The sequence below is a fragment of the Numida meleagris genome, chromosome 2 (genome assembly GCF_002078875.1).
Source record: "Numida meleagris isolate 19003 breed g44 Domestic line chromosome 2, NumMel1.0, whole genome shotgun sequence".
NCBI lineage: Eukaryota > Metazoa > Chordata > Aves > Galliformes > Numididae > Numida > Numida meleagris.
The window spans coordinates 94,622,322-94,631,083 of record NC_034410.1 but is presented as its reverse complement, the minus strand read 5'-3'; the positions used below and the strand labels follow the sequence as shown (position 1 = coordinate 94,631,083).

Here is an 8,762-nt window from a genome sequence, read left to right as displayed (position 1 = left end):
TTGTTTGAAGCAATGATGAACTGCTTGACAACGATGAACGGGAATAGGAAGCCCATTAGAACAGTTTTGGCACTGGAGAAATTGTATCACAAAGGTGAAGGCGCAAGCAGTTTCTGTTTGTTTTTGTTCATTAGGTTTCCATTATAAAACTTTTTAGGAGGATGGGGGAGAGGTGAGATCCCCATTGTGGACACCAACTGTAGTAAATGGCAGGATGCCAAAGTCAGCTGCAATAGGAGATGTTACTGGAACACCTAAAACATAATGATCATGCGCTCCCGGAACACACACGCAATGTATGTTTAGAGTGCAGACATTGTTTATTTTCTGTGCAGAGTGCCAGGTGGAATATTTCCACAAATCAAGCACACCTGCTTCTGCTCATGCAAGTTTTTTATTTATACAGTGCTACATAATACCAGCTTGTTAATATAGACCTACATATTAAAAAGGTTAGGAAAGCATGGTGCTCCATCCCCTTTTGACTACTTTCCCTGGCCATCTGCACTTGTGGGGGATTGTATGGGAGTCTCCCATGATCTTTGGTGATTGTTTGGGTAGCAGTCCCCTTATTCATTTTGCCCTTATTTGGTCATGAGTCATCTAAGGACATTGTTCTCATTTTCCACTGATGGTTTCTAGGTTCTGAGGCCAAAGAGGAAATATATTAGAGACTAGTCAAATTTCTGCTGTCATCTGACTTCCCTCTTCAGGAAACTCTGACAATTATTCACACATCAGCTACTGAAATAAACTTGCCATGATTAACATAAGAATACATTTTGGCTGTTACTGACCAGTGCTTACACAGCAAGTGGCTTTCTTTTCTGCCCTCTGTCTCTCTGGTGAGTATGCTGAGCAACATTATGGGAAGGCAGAGAGCTGAGACAGACCATCCTAAATGACCAAAGAGATCTTCCATATCACATGACATCATGCTCAAAAAAAAAAAAAAAAAAATCAGGGAAAGGAGGAGGAAGGGATGACATTCATGTTTTTGGCATTTGTCTTCCAAAGTAATTATTAGTCATGCTGCAGTCTTGCTTTTTAGAAATCGACTGGATATCTGCCCAACAATGCAAAGTGGTGAATAAATTCCTCATTTTGTTTTGCTTGTGCACATAGTTTTTGATTCACCTATTAAACCATCTTTATGCTAATCAACAAGTCTTCTCATCTTCCTTCTATTTTTCTGCTTATCCCACAGGAGAGGGGAGTGAGTAAGCAGCTGTGTAGGTGCTTGACTGCTGGCCGTGATCAACCCACTACACTCTCACCTCTGCTTCTTAGCAACACAGCTCCTAGGAAAGAGTTCTTTGGCTAGTGTTTGACAGTAGGATTTGTACATCAGAAGGAGGAATATTTTAATATTTCTCATAGCTTGGCAATGTACTGCCTTTGCTAGCAAGGTCTAGAAATACTGGGTAATGGTAGAGATATACATCTTTTTTGATCTTTCTGTTTCTATTGAATCATAAGAGAGAATCCTTAGATTCTGGGAAGTGTCAAGGATATCATAGAAGGAGTGTTTCCCCTTTCCTTCTAAAAGCTTATTTTATACAAAGAGGCAGTTTCCTTTGGATGCAAACCTGGATGACAATGTGTCTGTACAAATGTAAGATTTTGCATAGTTTGCACTGGATAACTCATCTAGGAAATACGTATAAGAAAGTTCTGAAGAAAAAGCTAGTTTGGGAAATACATGAAAAGAAAACGTATGAAAAATGTGATAGATTAATACGTAAACACACTACATTGTATGAACAAAAGAATTCTCTATTTTTTTCCCTTAGAGACCTCATCTTACTTTAATGGCCTCACCTTTTCCTTGGAGCAAAAAATATCATGAAAGAGCTAACACATACAGAAGCTACTTTTCCAAACGAGCAGTATCATGTAAGTGTTTCTAGAGCAATGTCAATGTCTGTATTGTTAAAAGTTTTCTTTCAGAAGAAGAACACATCTGTTGTCAGCTTAGAAGGCTGATCTTTTTTGAAGAGCATTTGACATGTATTTCAAGGACTATATAAGAGATTGTTTTTTGTATGCAGTAGGTACGCTTAATCTCATGTCTGTTCCATTCTTCTCTCTCGTCCACCAGTAGCATATCTTCACATATATCCTGATTTCTATCTCATTCCCTTACTCTGTACTCAGGGTTGTTTTCTTCTTCCCTCCAGGACAAAGGCATCTTGTAGCGTCCTCTTCTTGTCCATAATGTCATGCTTCCCTGTTGGTCCTTTCTTTTCTCTGTTACTTTACTAGTGGTGTACATCAGTTTTCTCTACAGAAGATTCTAGTTTTTAAGACACTCAGAGCATAGAAATGCTATCTTGTGAAATGGAAATTTTTAGATGAAAATTCAGAATAACTGAAGATAAACTGCACAGAAATACATTAACCAAATGTTAAGCAAAACCAAAATGTTTTATAAAAATACATATATGCGTAAATATAAGTGAGCTGTAACATTTCAATCTAGTTATGGAAATTTTGTAAACTAAGAAGAGCTTATGTTTACTGAAAGCATTTATGTCTTATGAAAGATTTTTGTTTTGCTTTTAGAATAATGGAATTGTAGAGTCATTAAGGTTGGAAAAGACCTCTAAGATCATCTAGTCTAACCGTCCACCTACCACCAATATTTAGCTGTGTTATTAGACTAATGAAGATATGAACATAATCATTATGCAGTTAACTGCAGATAGGAAAGAAGAAGTCAGCATCTTCTGTTTCAGGCAGAATGTTGATTTAAAATAGAATTACATACCCACCCACTGTAGTCTTTTTATAGAAATTAGCACTGTCAACTGGAGTTCCAAGTCCTCAAAGCCATCCATTTTTTACTGATTCTTTTGAATAAATGACTGGACTTTCAAAATTGTTGTGCTGTATTACAAGCAGTTTTGAAAATCTAGATTTTACTGAAGCTGTAAAAGAAGCTTAGTACTTCTGCAAACCTACCCCTGGGTTGTTGGTCTGATAATGCTGAACACTGGGAAAACTGGACTGTGAGAATACACACAATTTTGGAAGAAACAGGCAGAACTATCACTGAAATGAATGGGGCACATTTGAAGCAGGGCGAGAGATTTTCATTCAGAAATGCTCTTTGGAGATTTGTACTCAGGTATAAGCTTGCATTTATCTGCTGTTGAAGCCAACAGATTTTCTCAGCCACAAAAGCATTAGAGTCTGACACCAAATTATTTTTATGTTCATTAAATATATATATATATATATTCTGAATTCTAACTGTCAGGAATGAGTCAACACAAACATTCTAATCAATTCTTTCCTTTCTCTTTTTTTTTTCTTTTTTTTTTCCCCACTTTTACAGATTTATTGAAGAAAAAACGTTAGAAGGAAACCATTATCATGTAGGGTGATAATATGTTCAAAAACTTATTGCTAACCTTAGCAAAAGTCAAGAAACATTGTAATGAGATTAATTTTGTTGCAGCTGTGCTTCCACAGCAAGGATCTAAAATTTTAGACTACAGACACAAGCTCTTCTGAATCACTTTTGCTGATGTCCCAGAATTTAATGTACTGCAGAACTCGAATATACTTCATTTTTGACCAACTGTGAAAAATCACCTCCCTCTCTCCTCTTCATCCTTCTTGGTTACACTTTTCCCACAGAATAATTTCACATATTCAGGTATCTAGAGAATTTCTATATCTTGACTAGTGAGCTGGCTTTTTAAAAATCTCCAATTGCAATTAAATAAATTCTTCAAATAGCCATTTTATATTCTAGACTTTGCCAATTTGATAAGTGGTTTCCATGGTAATGAACTCCTAACATTCTGAGGAGAATGAATTCAAATGATGGATAAGAAAGACAAGCAGATTTTGGATCCATTGCGATGACCTTTCAGGAGAACCTGCCTCTAGTATTCAACTTCAGTTTTATAATCAAGACTGATTTTTTGGCTGCTGTTGGCGTCTTTGCTTTCTGCGCTCCATTGTGGCTGTAAAACAAAAGATAATATATTCTGTCAACAAAATGAAATAATACTGCTAGGTAATAGAGTTTGAAATGTTTATAAACCTATAAATGAAAACTGCTCCATTAATATGAATGAATATAATCAAATTCCTTCATGATAATTGCTACATGCATAATGTTGCACAACAGATCTATTTTTAGAACACTAGTTGCGGGTTTTATAGACTTAGAAATGCAGTGACTGTTTACAAGTATTATTTTCTGTTATACAAAAGGATGTTCTCTCATATCCTTTCATTAAGTGTTAAAAGCTTTAGAATCTTAGAATCATTTATTCGGTAGTGGACAAACTCTGATTTTTAAATGTAGCAGATGACAGTGCAATTGCATGTTATAAATCATAAAAATATTTGGATAGATAATCAAAAAAAAGATTGTTATCTCCTTCACAGTGTCCAGTTATTTAAAGCGATGACAAATACCTAGTTGCCTTGCAGGAAAAGCGACCTGCTTCTCTTTTTCTCAGCACTGAAACCTAGTGGTTCAGTGCATCCATTCACAAAGTAAGGGTAGATGTAGCCTACTGACTGATCAGTTGGCTCCACACACAAGTGAGAGCTGAGTGCTTAAATGCACATAAGTGCTAATGCCAGCTTTGGTTATTTCCTCTCTGAAGTAAGAGAAGCACATTGGATTTCAGGTTCCCAGGTAATTACCAATCTGCTCTTGCATGCTGGAAGAAAGCATTTGCAATATCTTCTTGAATACTGAGATGGTGGAGGGACAGGAGGGAAGAATTCTGTCCTAATGCTAATGAGTGAGGAAAGAGACAAGAACCAGACTACTGAGAGAAAGCAACCATCTATCATCTGAGTTAGTGTGGATGAAGTACTACAACCTTCATTAAGCATTGCTAACGGATAACAAACTTGGTTTCTCTCACTTTAAATGATTGTTTTTGTATTATCAGATATAAAAACATGATGTCCCAACCTAGCCTCCTGCATACCAAATAACTGAATATTGCTCTGTGTTCATAATATGACACAAGACGTTTAAGATCATAATATGATCCAACAGCAAGCAGATCTAGTCATTAATATACTTGTTTAATATGTTGTCCATGTTTTCCAGCTCTCTTGTACAGTTATCAGGCTAAGAAGTTAGCAAAATCTGACCATGATATTAAGCTGTGTCGACAAAGAAATAATTACACCATAACAGGATGGACAGCACACTGCAAGTGTTCCACATCAGTATCAACAGGTAAGATTTCTTTTTCTTCCTTTTTACTAAAGTAATAAAAAATTACCAAAACAAATAAACACTTAAAAATTCCTTCTCATGCACATCTATCATAAGCAAATATTTCTTTCAATTCAAGGTGGTAGAGCTAGAAGTAACACAAATAGTAAGAAATATGGCCACTGGTGCTATTTGAAACAGTCTATTCTACAAAAAACATAGGAATGCAACCAGGAGGAGGTGCTAGGTGACTTGTACATAGGTTGCTCCAAAAGTAATGCCTCCTATTTATTTCCATGGAAACCACAACAGATACAAAAACACTATTTGATAGTGCAAATTCTCAGCAATAGAAAACTACTTTTCAATGTACCACCATTAGCTATGCATTTTCACCACTGATGAACAAAAGTCTGCATGCCGTGCTTGTAAAAACTGTTCAAGCAGAGCTGACCACTTCAGAAATGTACCACCCATTGCCTCACTGTGCTCACATCCACTGTTCCATCTATATAAACATTCAGCAAGCAAAAATGAATGACAACAGATATCATTTTTTTCTACATGGAGGAATTCAATGACACACATTTGCTTCATACAAATGAGACATCTTTACTTCAACGTTTAGACATTGTGTTGAGGGACATGGTTTAGTGGGAACTACTGGTGATAGGTGGATGGTTGGACTGATGATCTTGTAGGTCACTTCCAACCTTGGTGATTCTGTGATTCTATTCTATGATTCTATATGCACTTCTATATCAGACATCAATTTATCAGACTACCCCTCTGCTGCCATCTGCCACATGGCAACAAAATGTAATGGAATACTGGTGGGAAAGTTCAGCCCCTTCTGCCATAACACCAACATCCGCCTCTGATATTCTGGACAATATAATAAAATAGGAGGCATTGTTTTCAGAGCACCCTTCATATATTTTGATCCTATCCATCTTACACTGAATACAAGAACAGCCTGTTTAAAATAAATCACTGAATCTATATAGAAGAGAATATCTACTTCTTTGTATGAGGAAATGCTCTCCTTTACTCCATCGCCAATATTATAGGAATATCTCTAGATTGCCAGATGTCATTGAAGACTTTTAGGGTTTCTCATTGTTCCTGGAGAAATGTGATAATTTGTTCTGGGAATTTGAACCCATTACATGGAGCAACACAGATATTTTTAAAACACTGTTGTGAAATTTTCACTTTAACTTATATGCAGCGAATTTGAGAGAGAAACAAAGAGAGATACAGAAAGGGAAGTTATCTGCAACTTGATTGATCTTTGGCAATTTAGTAGAGATCGAAAAATTACACTGCCAGGGAAAAATAGCTCACAATACAGTAAGTGAGCTGACGTCTTCTTTGTTTGTAATTACTATCCTGAGGAACCCATACAGAATATTAGAGTTCCAAAAGGCCTCATAATACAAATGATACAAGCAAATCAGTGCCCAGATCTAATTTACACAGGTCACAAGTATGATACATGAGTAAAATTAAAACAGAAATAATAGCAAATGAATTATGATTTTCCTTCCAGGAACATAAACTGCTGTGCAGTTCTGCAGCTTTAATTCTATATAGTTATAAAATAAAATATTACCAATTACTCCAATAAAATATTATTGGAGTATTTGTTTGTGATGTCTTCTATCTGGTAATTGCTTTTGAAGACCAATGCATTGTGTGTTCAGACAAGTTCATTTCTCAAGGCTGGAAGATGAAAGAAAAATATACTTAGTTAGGGAATTTTGTTCATGCTACTAAAAATATATAGGTTATTTCAACATACAGCAATAGTTCTCATTCTAATGAGAATCTATCAGACAAGGCACAGTTTAAGCTACCTCTAGAATTTCAACAGTTAGAACTTAATTTGCTATAGAGAAAAGTCTGTGGTGTGCTGGAAAAGATTCATAATCAGAAATATAATGATATAGCATAGGTTGGATATAAATTTTCTAAATGTAGGAGGACAGCAGTTAACTTCAAAGGCTTAACAACTATTTCCTGTAATCTTCCTGTCTAATCAGCTGAGCTTTAGCAGCCTTCTCTCCCAGTACCCATAGCTTTTACTTTTCCTTTGTTTTGGATCAAATTCCTGATGAGACACTTTAGCTATACCACTTCAAATTTACACAAAAACAGTACCAATTCTCTGGGAATTCCTAGGAGAATCAGCTTATTGCTTGCTCGATTTTTTTGTGCTTTTGAGGGAACATCTTGGATTATATCCCAGAGACTTGAATATATAAAGAGAATTCCTTATATATTTAAGGCCAGTACAGAGCAATTTATTCCTCTAACTTGACTTCTAGGTTGTAGAACCAAATCTCAAACCATTTAAATCCTCTAAACCATATGTCTACAACATACATTTTAGATTCATATCCAGCCTTTTTTGAAATTTGTGTCAGCTGTAGCAACATATCTCTAGATAACTATTTTTTTAGCAATTGATTGTATTGAAATCTAATCTTCCTAGTTTCTGATTCTAACCACTAGATCCTATCTTGTCTTTTACTGGTAATTAAGTCTAATTCACTTCCTTATATACCTTTTTGTAAATACAACTGTATCACATTTATTGATTGGTTAGTAGTAAAAACTTTGAGCTTCACAGGCCTGCTATAAATAAGTTGCCCATACTTCCCTTTTTTTTTCTTTTTGGTGTGGTTTGTTTGTGTTTAGTGTTATTTCACGACTATTATGTGAAACTCTTGCCAATTCTTCAATGCTGTCTTGGGAAAACACCTGAACAACACGTAAGTGCTTCATTTCAGTGAATGCTATTAGTGAGACATTCTCCTTTCTCCTATTTGGTATTTCCTTGCTTCCATATCCCAGGATTACACTCACCCTGTTAGTTACAGCATTTCACTCTTCATTTCATTATCTCTCTTGACCCTTAAATCCCTTTCAATGTCACAGCAATCTAGAATGCGGCTCTTCTCAAAAGTATGACCTACATTCTTATTTCCCAGTGCCTGAACCTATATTTGGTTATATTACAGCATCAGTTATTCAGCGGGCCCGCATTTTAGACCAACAGTTTGTCCCATCATTATTTAACATTCCACACATTCCAAAAGGACATTTGTCCTTTTTCACTAGCATCCAAAAAAATTATTTTCTTTGTAAACATTGCTAATTATATTTACTGTACCAAACCAAGAATAGATCTAAGACACGAGTGGGGAAAATATCCTTTGTGGATGATTATTTCTCATTTACTTTAATTTTTGTAATCTACCAGTGTACTAGTTCTTATTCCATTTAACTTGATTTTTTTTAAAATACACATTTCTATCCATTTTAATTGTATATACATGATGCCAAATTTAGCTGTCAATTTTCAAATTACTTGTTTAAAATAAAATGTCCTTGCTTATCATTTTTCAGTTGCAAGAAAAATATTCAACTGTCATTTTGCACTAGGAGATTAATTACCTTTTTTCATCTGTTTAACTGTTTTCAGATTCTTTTGGCAATATTACCTCTGACCATTGTTTACATACACTAACAATATCTTTTTATTTCTTCTTTTGTT

The 8,762-nt window shown here is 35.3% G+C and overlaps 1 long non-coding RNA gene across 1 annotated transcript in view; it reads right to left on the bottom strand.

Annotated features, from left to right (window-relative positions):
* The window catches only part of LOC110394669, a 29,061-nt gene continuing 22,363 nt past the window's right edge, over positions 2,065 to 8,762 (bottom strand). Inside the window, exons 2-3 of the long non-coding RNA XR_002435790.1 lie at positions 6,816 to 6,925; positions 2,065 to 3,977 (exon numbers count right to left, since the gene is read on the bottom strand). This is a non-coding gene — a long non-coding RNA (uncharacterized LOC110394669). The remainder of the gene's footprint in view (positions 3,978 to 6,815; positions 6,926 to 8,762) is intronic.